The sequence below is a fragment of the Aegilops tauschii genome, chromosome 5 (genome assembly GCF_002575655.3).
Source record: "Aegilops tauschii subsp. strangulata cultivar AL8/78 chromosome 5, Aet v6.0, whole genome shotgun sequence".
Taxonomy (NCBI): domain Eukaryota; kingdom Viridiplantae; phylum Streptophyta; class Magnoliopsida; order Poales; family Poaceae; genus Aegilops; species Aegilops tauschii.
Window position 1 is genome coordinate 382,881,248 of NC_053039.3, and position 12,921 is coordinate 382,894,168.

The following is a 12,921-nucleotide window of genomic DNA, read 5'->3' on the forward strand; positions in this document are numbered from 1 at the left end:
CAATGGACGAGAACTTTGCCTAATGATCCGCCTCGATCAATGAGCAGGAAAAGGGTTCTCTTCGTTCCTCGCCCTTGGTACCGACGTTGTTGCCAACATAACTGACAGGCTACCCTCTGACCTGCCTTGCTATCATGACCATGCAAGATGTCACCGCTCCTCCTACTTTTAACCCACATGGTGGGCCCATAACCCACAGTTCCACAGGATCGAAACCTGACTCTCCTGTACACCCCCTGTTCCCTAAGTTATTCCTCGCGCGTGGTCTCGTATGTAATTCACAAGCCACCTTCCGATGAGATCATCAAATTCTGGTATCAAACACAATACTTATCCCCGTTGCCTTGAACCCCTTTCACGCCCTGTTTCAGGCACCGAACAATTGCCTGCCCGCTCGAAACTTCTCATGAGACCTTCTTACCTTGCTCTCGATATTTTCTAAGGTTTCAATTCGAGAGTTACTTTCCGCCACCTTCCCCGATGTTATCTACCAGATAGTCAACCTTGCAAGGGTCCGTTCTCCCGGAATACCCCTCTTATTTTTTTTCCGTAAGTACGATGAAGATCATGAAGGAAGAATGACAACTTTGTCACGATGCCCTGAAACAGAGAACTGAAGACATCAACAAAAAGGATCGACTACTTCGGGCAGAGCAATCAAGACTGAGAAGATCCGTTAGAATTTCGTAACCACAACTTTTCCCCTTACTCCGCCTCTTAAAATCTCAGGACGAGATTTCTTGTAGTGGAGGAGAATTGTGACGCCCGGATAATTAAGCTACAGTAACCCTCTACTAATGATGCCACATCACCACGATTACTATTGTTAGTTTCATGATGATCCAAATCTCGTTCAAATTCAAAATCAAAATCAAGTCAAACAATAAAAGTTTTCAAATATTTAAAACTAAAATGTTCTGGATGTGACAAATAACTCATAAGTAATAATAGTGGAGAAACCACATTTTTATAAAATAATTAAATGCACAAAACTAACTAAAACAGTGGCTATAATATTTAATTAAATGCCTTTTGTATCTTATAAAATATTAAATTATTTTATTTTGAAGTAAAACCTTTTGTGGCAGTGAGTTAAATGATAATAATAATTTAGAAATCAAATCTATATTTTATAAGACTAAAATAAAGACAAAATAAAAGAAACAGAAAAGAACAGAAAAGGAAGAAGAAGAAAAGGCACAACACCTACTGTGCCACTGGGCCTAGTGCCACAGTGCACCGCAGCCCCGCGCGCACTGTAAGAGGCCCAGCCCACCTCCACCTCTCCTGCTAGCTCTCGCTACAGTGGGAGCAGGAGATCGTGGCGGCCATCCACGCCTCAACGCCGCCGTTGTCGCCGTGTCGAGCATCCAGTGCATCCCCGAGGAGGAAAAGTTCGTCCCCTACCCCGTCGACAAACCCTAGCCCCTCACATCTCCCTCCTCGCGCCGCCTCTTTCTCCTCCCGCGACGACCCGAGCCACCGTCGCCGTAGCCTTCGTCGCCCACGCGCTCTCCGTCATCCTCGCGCTCCGCCGAGGTATCCAGCCGCTCCGCAGTGCTCGACTACGTCCTCCACGCCAACGAATGCGACCCGGGAGCCATCACCGTGTCGGGATCGGGTTGTCTTCCTCCTCTGCATCACCATCATCATCGCCGGAAAACGTCGCCGCGCCCTTCCCGAGCTCGTTGTGCACCTCTACAGACCCCTGTGAGCTCCCCGTCGACCCCCCTCCGCTTCCCCCTCGGTTACCCTCTGCCCCCGTCGCCGATTGATGCCGTACGCCGCCATGGCCGAGCCCACTGGAGCTCGCGCTCACCGCGACAGTACGCGCTCATGGGCGCGCTCCCGCACGCTACGGCCGCCCTGCTCAGCCCTCCGCGCGCGACCCACCCTGCCCCCTGTCCACCGTGATCGACGCTTCCCCTCGCCGCGCGCCTCGCCCCACTTGTAGTCGCCGCAGCCGAGCGGCCCCGCCCCCGCAGCAGCTGCTGCTCCTGCACCGCTACCACTGCTGCGCTACTGCTGTTACTAGTTGCTGCCGTCCGTTTCCCCTTATCCACTTGCTTGATTTGGCCGTCCCTAGCACCGTCACCGCAAGGCCGAGCTCCGGCCGCCGTCGGGCTCGCGCGTAGGCACCGCTCCAGCCATCCCCTGCCTCGGCCGCTTGCGCCATTAGATGCGCGGCTGCAAGCTGAACCCGTAGGCTCAAGCCATGCCTCAAATGGCCGCCGGAGGCTCCCGTTTGGTCATCGCCGCCGCTGATTTACACCGCCGCCGGCCGTCGTTCATACGGCCAACTCCGGCCGCTCGCCCGCTCTGCCTACTATGCTGCTGCTGCGTGCTGCTCGAAACTGCTACTGCTTCTTGATGCTGTGTTGCCGCTGCTGCTGCCCTTGTGCTGCTGCTACCCATGCTACTGCTGCTCTACTACAGCCGTTAGTTGCTGCTGATGCTGCTTGGCCATGGCCACCAGCGCCGTTCGTGTGTGCTTGTGCGTGAGCTTCAAGTACAGCCACACAATGGCTAGCTAGTGCTACGCCATATGGGGGCCTAATTAGATTAAAAGCTAATCGCTGTTAGTGCTATCCTACTACTAATAGTCAGTGATGCTGGCCCTGCTGCCTAAATAAAACAACTAAAATCATCTAATTGAAGTATAAGACAATGACACATGGGACCCACTTAGACTATTCATATGTTGACCAGTCCACCTTTGACTGGGTCAACCCAAACCCACTGGCCCCACTGTCATACACACATGCTAGAGTAGTACTAAGTGACAAGATTATTTATTGTTTTTTAAATTCGAAATAATATACTCCAGAAAATGAATAAAACATTGAAAATTAATATAAAATAATCCGTAGCTCGGATGAAATTACTTTGTACATGAAAGTTGCTCAGAACGACAAGACGAATCCGGCTACGCAGCCCGTTTGTCCGTCACGCGTCCCTAGCATAGCAAACATGCAACAATCCTCCTCCGGTTCATCTGTACGAAAACGCGAAACACCGGGGATACTTTCCCGGATGTTTTCCCCCTTCGCCGGTATCACCTATCCCCGCGTTAGATTACCCCTGGCATCGCGTATTGCCTTGTTATATTTTCTGTGATGCTTGGTTTGCTCCGTATTTACTGTTTCTTCCCCCTCTTCTTCTCCTGTAGACCCGAGACCGACGCCGCTGCTACCCAGTACGATTACGGTGTTGACGACCCCTCCTTCTCGACTGAGCTTCCAGGCAAGCCCCCCCTTGATTACCATATATCGCCTATTCTTCTATCTACTGCTTGCATTAGAGTAGTGTAGCATGTTACTGCTTTCGTTAATCCTATTCTGATGCATAGCATGTCATTGTTGCTACAGTTGTTACCCTTACCTGCTATCCTACTGCTTAGTATAGGATGCTAGTGTTACATCAGTGGCCCTACACTCTTTTCCGTCTGCCATGCTATACTACTGGGCCGTGATCACTTCGGGAGGTGATCACGGGCATATGCTATATACTTTATACTGTTACATTACTTATGATACTGTTCGGAGATGGGGGCTGAAGGGGCAGGTGGCTCCATCCCGGTAGAGGTGGGCCTGGGTTCCCGACGGCCCCCGAGTGTTACTTTGTGGCGGAGCGACAGGGAAGGTTGAGACCACCTAGGAGAGAGGTGGGCCTGGCCCTGGTCGGCGTTCGCGGTTACTTCATAATAACACGCTTAACGAGATCTTGGTATTTGATGTGAGTCTGGCCACTGGCCTATACGCACTAACCAACTACGCGGGAACAGTTATGGGCACTCGACGTCATGGTATCAGCCGAAGCCTTCGTGATGTCAGCGACTGAGCAGCGCGCGCTGGATTGGACTGGAATGCCTGCTAGGCTAGGTCTGCTTTCGGCCGCGGTCGCAACGTGCAGGTGTGCAATGGGCGATGGGCCCAGACCCCTGCGCCATAGGATTTAGACCGGCGTGCTGACCTCTCTGTTGTGCCTAGGTGGGGCTGCGACATGTTGATCTTCCGAGGCCGGGCATGACCCAGGAAAGTGTGTCCGGCCAAATTGGATCGAGCGTGTTGGGTTATGTGGTGCACCCCTGCAGGGAAGTTTATCTATTCGAATAGCCGTGTCCCTCGGTAAAAGGACGACTTGGAGTTGTACCTTGACCTTATGACAACTAGAACCGGATACTTAATAAAACACACCCTTTCAAGTGCCAGATATAACCCGGTGATCACTCTCTAACAGGGCAACGAGGAGAGGATCGCCGGGTAGGATTATGCTATGCGATGCTACTTGGTCATCTTACCATCTACTCTCTTCTACATGCTGCAAGATGGAGGCTGCCAGAAGCGTAGTCTTCGACTGGACTAGCTATCCCCCCTTTTATTCTGGCATTCTGCAGTTCAGTCCACCGATATTGCCTCTTTACACATATACCCATGCATATGTAGTGTAGATCCTTACTTGCGAGTACTTTGGATGAGTACTCACGGTTGCTTTGCTCCCCCTTTTCCCCTTTTCCTTTCTTCCTGGTTGTCGCAACCAGATGCTGGAGCCCAGGAGCCAGACGCCACCGTCGACGACGACTCCTACTACACCGGAGGTGCCTACTACTACGTGGAGACCGCCGACGACCAGGAGTAGTTTAGGAGGATCCCAGGCAGGAGGCCTATGCCTCTTTCGATCTGTATCCCAGTTTGTGCTAGCCATCTTATGGCAACTTGTTTAACTTATGTCTGTACTCAGATATTGTTGCTTCCGCTGACTCATCTATGATCGAGCACTTGTATTCAAGCCCTCGAGGCCCCTGGCTTGTATTATGATGCTTGTATGACTTATTTTAATTTTTAGAGTTGTGTTGTGATATCTTCCCGTGAGTCCCTGATCTTGATCGTACATGTTTGCGTGTATGATTAGTATACGATTGAATCGGGGGCGTCACAAGTCGAACCCAACGAGGAGCTTAAGGTAGAACAAATATTCCCTCAAGTTCTATCGACCACCGATACAACTCTACGCACGCTTGACATTCGCTTTACCTAGAACAAGTATGAAACTAGAAGTACTTTGTAGGTGTTTTTGGATAGGTTTGCAAGAAAGTAAAGAGCGAGTAAATAAAAGCTAGGGGCTATTTAGATAAAGACACAATTAAATTAGTAAAGAGCTTTTTGTTACTAGAAAGTTATTTGTCCCTAGGCAATCAATAACTAGACCGGTAATCATTATTGCAATTTTATTTGAGGGAGAGGCATAAGCTAACATACTTTCTCTACTTGGATCATATGCACTTATGATTGGAACTCTAGCAAGCATCCGCAACTACTAAAGATCATTAAGGTAAAACCCAACCATAGCATTAAAGCATCAAGTCCTCTTTATCCCATACGCAAACAACCTACTTACTCGGGTCTGTGCTTCTGTTCACTCACGCCACCCACCATAAGCAAATCATGAGCATATTGCAAACCCTACAGCGGGAATCCCTCACGCTTGCGTGACACGGAGAGCACCATAGGACAGCACCAATAATAAAACATGCAACTCAAACCAATCTTGATCATCAAATAGCCCATAGGACAAAACGGATCTACTCAAACATCATAGGATAGCCATACATCATTGGGAAATAATATATAGCGTTGAGCACCATGTTTAAGTAGAGATTACAGCGGGTAAGAGAGAGGTTACACCGCTGCATAGAGGGGGGAAGAGTTGGTGATGATGGCGATGAAGTTGTTGGTGAAGATTGCGGTGATGATGATGGCCACGGAGGCATTTCGGCGCCACCGGAAGAGAAGGGGAGAGGGGGCCCCTTCGTCTTCTTCTTCCTTGACCTCCTCCCTAGATGGGAGAAGAGTTTCCCCTCTGGTCCTTGGTCTCCATGGCGTGGGAGGGGCGAGAGCCCCTCCGAGATTGGATCTGTCTCTCTGTCTCTCTCTGTTTCTGCATTCTCGTCCGGTGCCCTTTCACCGTTTCGTATATATATGGAGATCCGTAACTCCGATTGGACTGAAACCTTCGCCGTGATTTTTTTAACCAAAAATTAGCTTTCTTGCAGCCGAAGAAGGGCATCAACCGCCTTACGGGTGGCCCACGAGGGTCAGGGGCGCCCCCTGCCTCGTGGCCACCTCGGGCACCGTCTCGCGTGGATTTTTCATCCGGAATTTTCCAAATATTCCAAAAATAAGCTCCGTCCGTTTTTATCCCGTTTGGATTCCGTTTGATATGGATATTCTGCGAAACATAAAACATGCAACAAACAGGAACTGGCACTGGGCACTGGATCAATATGTTAGTCCCAAAAATAGTATAAAAGGCTGCCAAAAAGTATATGAAAGTTGAATAATATTGGCATGGAACAATCAAAAATTATAGATATGACGGAGACGTATCACTACCCTCCCGTGGCAGCGGGGTCCTAATGGAACTAAGGGATATTAAGGCCTCCTTTTAATAGAGTACCGGAACAAAGCATTAGCACATAGTGAATACATGAACTCCTCAAACTACGGCCATCACCGGGAGTGGTCCCGATTATTGTCACTTCGGGGTTGCCGGATCATAACACATAGTAGGTGACTATAGACTTGCAAGATAGGATCAAGAACTCACATATATTCATGAAAACATAATAGGTTCAGATCTGAAATCATGGCACTCGGGCCCTAGTGACAAGCATTAAGCATAGCAAAGTCATAGCAACATCAATCTCAGAACATAGTGGATACTAGGGATCAAACCCTAACAAAACTAACTCGATTACATGATAGATCTCATCCTACCCATCACCGTCCAGCAAGCCTACGATGGAATTACTCACGCACGGCGGTGAGCATCATGAAATTGGTGATGGAGGATGGTTGATGATGATGATGGCGACGAATCCCCCTCTCCGGAGCCCCGAACGGACTCCAGATCAGCCCTCCCGAGAGGTTTTAGGGCTTGGCGGCGGCTCCGTATCGTAAAACGCGATGAATCCTTCTCTCTGATTTTTTTTCCCCGAAAGTGAATATATGGAGTTGGAGTTGAGGTCGGTGGAGCGTCAGGGGGCCCACGAGGTAGGGGGCGCGCCCCCCACCCTCGTGGGCAGGGTGTGGGCCCCCTGACGTGGATTTTTCTTTCGGTATTTTTCTTATTTTCCAAATAGATGTTCCGTGGAGTTTCAGGTCATTCCGAGAACTTTTGTTTCTGCACATAAATAACACCATGGAAAGTCTGCTGAAAACAGCGTCAGTCCGGGTTAGTTCCATTCAAATCATGCAAGTTAGAGTCCAAAACAAGGGCAAAATTGTTTGGAAAAGTAGATACGACGGAGACGTATCAGTGAGCCCCATTAATTATTTTCAAACTTGATCAAATTAGTTGAAGTTGGACAAGGAAGACAACTTAATGAGTTATGTTTGAGTATATTTGTATAGAAGTTATATTGTCATAGATCCTCCAACATGTGGTGCTTGCTTTTTAGAATCTTTTGCTAGCCAAAATCTCTGTACTAAGAGGGAATACTGCTTGTGCATCCAAACTCCTTGAACCAAGTTTCTTCCATGAGTGTCCACCATATCTACCTATATGTGGTATTTACTTGTCGTTCCAAGTAAATTTGCATGTGCCAAACTCTAAACCTTCAAATAATAATCTGTTTTGTATGCTCGAATCACTCATGTAGCAACTAGGGGTTGTCAGTATCTTCCATGCTAGGTGGGTTATTCTGACGGTGAGTAGACTCTGCTCATTATTCACAAGAAAATGGCTGGTAATTGGGATGCCCAGTCCTATGATTCAAAGATCAAAAACAAAATCGCAAATAAATTAAACAAAACTCCCCTAGGACTGTTGTTGGTATGGACGGTACCCGTTGTTTCGGATCAGCCGTGGAGTGTGATTGTTGGTGGAGGGGGAGTAAAAACTTTACCTTTCTGTTTGGGAATTGCCTATAATGTATCTAGTATGGAAGATATTGGGAACTCTTGGTTGTTATGTTGACAATGAAAGCATACCTCTCAAAATTATTTTCATCTCTGTTTTAAAAGCTTCGAGCTCTGGCACCTCTGCAAATCCCTGCTTCCCTCTGCGAAGGGCCTATCTTTTACTTTTATGCAAAAGTCAGTAGTATTCCTTCTCCTTCCAACCTACTTTTTAGTTGGCAAGCATCATGTGATGGGGAAAGATCTAAGCATATATGTCCATTCAAATATATTTGATCATGAATTATTATTGTTGACAATTATCTATATGATAAGCAAGTTGGGAGGCGAAACATTAAGCCCCTATCTTTCTCTGTGTTCAATGGATGCTATTTGTTCTAAAAATATGCTTTGAGTGGTAGCAATCATGGAAGACTATATGATAGTTGAGTATGTGGGATTTGCTAAATCAAAGCTCTTACATAGATCCTTCCTGAAAATAAGATGAATTGCAATTGTTTGATGACTAAGAACATAGTTTGTTAGTTTTCAAGAAAGTTTATGGTTTATGCTTTAACATGTGAATAGCTTGTTACTTGATCATGAGATGCTTTATGATATGAGCCACTGTTATGATATATAATTTTGCTAGAAAAAGTGATTGAAATTATCATTGATCACACTTGTGCACTTGCTAGCATTCCACATCAAAAATTATGTTTTTATCATTTACCTACTCAAGGATGAGCACTTGGGGATGCTTGATACGTCTCCAACGTATCTATAATTTTTTATTGTTCCATGCTATTATACTATCTACCTTGGATGTTTTATATGCATTTATATGATATTTTATATGATTTTTGGGACTAACCTATTAACATAGAGCCCAATGCCAGTTTTTGTTTTTTCCTTGTTTTTGAGTTTTGCAGAAAAGGAATATCAAACGGAGTCCAATTGACCTGAAAATTAACGGTGATTTTTTATGGACCAGAAGAAGCCCCCGAAGCAAAAGAGTTGGGCCAAAAGAGCCATGAGGCCTCCACAAGGGTGGAGGGCACGCCCTCCGACCTTGTGGGCTCCTCATGGACCCCCCTGACTTGAAACTGACGCCAAAAATTCTTATAAATACAGAAACCCCCGAAAAGAAACCTAGATCGGGAGTTCCGCCACCACAAGCCTCTGTAGCCACTAAAAACCAATCGAGAGCCCGTTTCGGCACCTTGCCGGAGGGGGAAACCATCACCGGTGGCCATCTTCATCATCCTGACGCTCTCTATGCCGAGGAGGGAGTAGTTCACCCTCGGGGCTGAGGGTATGTACCAGTAGCTATGTGTTTGATTTGTCTCTCTCTCTCTCTCTCTTGTGTTCTTGATTTGGCACGATCTTGATGTACCGCGAGCTTTGCTACTATAGTTGGATCTTATGATGTTTCTCCCCCTCTACCTTCTTGTAATGGATTGAGTTTTCCCTTTGAAGTTATCTTATCGGATTGAGTCTTTAAGGATTTGAGAACACTTGATGTATGTCTTGCATCTGCTTATGTGTGGTGACAATAGGATACTCACATGATCCACTTGATGTATGTTCTGGTGATCAACTTGCGGGTTCTCTGACCTTGTGAACTTATGCATAGGGGTTGGCACACGTTTTCATCTTGACTCTCCGGTAGAAACTTTGGTGCACTCTTTGAAGTTCTTTGTGTTGGTTTGAATAGATGAATCTGAGATTGTGTGATGCATATCATATAATCAAACCCGTGGATACTTGTGGTGACATTGGGGTATCTAGGTGACAATAGGGTTTTGGTTGATGTGTGTCTTAAGGTGTTATTTTAGTATGAACTCTAGGGCTGTTTGTGACACTTATAGGAATAGCCCAATAGATCAATCAGAAAGAATAAATTTGAGGTGGTTTCGTACCCTATAATAATCTCTTCGTTTGTTCTCCGCTATTAGTGACTTTGGAGTGACTCTTTGTTGCACGTTGAGGGATTGTTATATGATTCAATTATGTTATCATTGTTGAGAGAACTTGCACTAGTGAAAGTATGAACCCTAGGCCTTTTTTCGAAGCATCGCAATACCGCTTTCGCTCACTTTTTGTTATGAGTTACCTTGCTGTTTTGATAATTTCAGATTACAAAAACCTATATCTACTATCCATATTACGCTTGTATCACCATCTCGTCGCCGAACTATTGCACCTATACAATTTACCATTGTATTGGGTGTGTTGGGGACACAAGAGACTCTTTGTTATTTGGTTGCTGGGTTGTTTGAGACCATCTTCATCCTACGCCTCCCACAGATTGATAAACCTTAGGTCATCCACTTGAGGGAAATTTGCTACTGTCCTACAGAACTCTGCGCTTGGAGGCCCAACACGAGTCTACAAGAAGAAGGTTGCGTAGTAGACATCAATAGACCAAATTGTATTGACTACTATTACTCCATAGGGGTTGGCACATGTTTTCGTCTTGACTCTCCGGTAGAAACTTTGGGGCACTCTTTGAAGTACTTTGTGTTGGTTGAATAGATGAATATGAGATTGTGTGATGCATATCGTATAATCATGCCCACGGATACTTGAGGTGACATTGGAGTATCTAGGTGACATTAGGGTTTTGGTTGATATGTGTCTTAAGGTGTTATTCTAGTACGAACTCTTGAATAGATCGATCTGAAAGAATAACTTTGAGGTGGTTTCGTACCCTACCATAATCTCTTCGTTTGTTCTCCGCTATTAGTGGTTTTGGAGTGACTCTTTGTTGCATGTTGAGGGATAGTTATGTGATCCAATTATGTTATTATTGTTGAGAGAACTTGCACTAGTGAAAGTATGAACCCTAGGCCTTGTTTCAACGCATTGCAATACCGTTTGTGCTCACTTTTATCATTAGTTACCTTGCTATTTTTATATTTTCATATTACAAAAACCTATATCTACCATCCATATTGCACTTGTATCACCATCTCTTCGCCGAACTAGTGCACCTATACAATTTACCATTGTATTGGGTGTGTTGGGGACACAAGAGACTCTTTGTTATTTGGTTGCAGGGTTGCTTGAGAGAGACCATCTTCATCCTATGCCTCCCACGGATTAATAAACCTTAGGTCATCCACTTGAGGAAAATTTGCTACTGTCCTACAAACCTCTGCACTTGGAGGCCCAACAACGTCTACAAGAAGAAGGTTGTGTAGTATACATCAAGCTATTTTCTGGCGCCGTTGCCGGGGAGTTGAGTGCTTGAAGGTATATCTTTAGATCTTGCAATCGAATCTTTTAGTTTCTTGTTTTATCACTAGTTTAGTTTATAAAAGAAAATTACAAAAAAATGGAATTGAGAGTGCCTCATATGCTTCATCTTTTTAATGTCTTCCGTGAAAATAAGGATTCCAATAATTGTGCTCAAGTGCTAGAAGAATAATGCATTAGAATGTTTGGCACTAAGTATTTGAATGATGAGCATGATTGCAATGTTGTTAGTATGAATTCCTTGAATATCCATGATGCTAATGATATGCAAAGCCACAAGCTTGGGGAAGCTATGTTTGATGAAGATGATATTTTTTGTCCCCCGAGTTTTGATGAGCAAATTTATTATGATGAAATCATGCCTCCTATTTATGATGATTATATTGATTAAAGTGGATTTGGAGAGGTCATGACTTTATTTAGTGATGAATCCACTATTTTGGAAGAGGTTCCAATTGATTATGATAACAAAGTTGCTATTTATGATGATTATTGTGATGACATGTATGCTATTAAGAATAATGATAACCATGAAACTTGTCATCATGATTTTAGTTTTCAATTGGATTATGCTTCACATGATAGTTATTTTGTTGAGATTGCTCCCACTACTATTGATGAGAATAAGTTTGCTTACGTGGAGAGTAGTAAAATTTCTATGCAAGTAGATCATGAAAAGAATACTTTATGTGATGGTTATATTGTTGCTTTCATTCATGATGCTACTGAAAATTATTATGAGGGAGGAATATATGCTTGCAGGAATTGCAATAATATCAAGTTTCCTCTCTATGTGCTTAAAGTTTTGAAGTTATGCTTGTTTTGCCTTCCTATGCAAGTTGATTCTTGTTCCCATAAGTTGTTTGCTCACAAAATCCCTATGCATAGGAAGTGGGTTAGACTTAAATGTGCTAGTCATATTCTTCATGATGCTCTCTTTATGTTTCAATTCTTATCTTTTATGTGAGCATCATTGAAATCATCATGCCTAGCTAGGGGCGTTAAACGTTAGCGCTTGTTGGGAGGCAACCCAATTTTATTTTTGTTCTTTCTTTTTGGTTCTGTTTGGTAATAAATATTTCATCTAGCCTCAGGTTAGATGTGGTTTTATGTTTTAATTAGTGTTTGTGCCAAGTAAGACCTATAGGATCTTCTTGGATGATAGTTATTTGATCTTGCTGAAAATTCCAGAAACTTTCTGTTCACGAAAACAATTGTTAAAAATCACTAGAACGTGACAAAATATTGATTCCAATTGCTGCTGATAATTAACAAATTTTCTAGGTCTTCCTATTTTGGCTGAATTTTTGGAGTTCCATAAGTTTGTGTTAGTTACAGATTACTACAGACTGTTCTGTTTTTGACAGATTCTGTTTTTCGTGTGCTGTTTGCTTATTTTGATGAATCTATGGCTAGTAAAATAGTTTATAAACCATAGAGAAGTTGGAATACAGTAGGTTTAACACCCATATAAATAAAGAATGAGTTCATTACAGTACCTTGAAGTGGTGTTTTGTTTTCTTTCGCTAACGGAGCTCACGAGATTTTCTGCTAAGTTTTGTGTTGTGAAGTTTTCAAGTTTTGGGTAAAGATTCGATGGACTATGGAATAAGGAGTGGCAAGAGCCTAAGCTTGGGGATTCCCAAGGCACCCCAAGGTAATATTCAAGGACAACCAAGAGCCTAAGCTTGGGGATGCCCCGGATGGCATCCCCTCTTTCGTCTTTGTTCATCGGTAACTTTACTTGGAGCTATATTTTTAT

General features: G+C 44.4%; 1 long non-coding RNA gene across 1 annotated transcript; it reads left to right on the forward strand.

The window, feature by feature from the left end:
• Window positions 1-1,321: 1,321 nt before the first annotated feature.
• LOC141023443 (uncharacterized) lies at window positions 1,322-4,860 on the forward strand. The gene is made up of 3 exons (XR_012184919.1): window positions 1,322-1,710; window positions 3,170-3,243; window positions 4,541-4,860. It is a non-coding gene; the product is annotated as an uncharacterized lncRNA (long non-coding RNA).
• The last annotated feature ends 8,061 nt before the right edge of the window (window positions 4,861-12,921 follow it).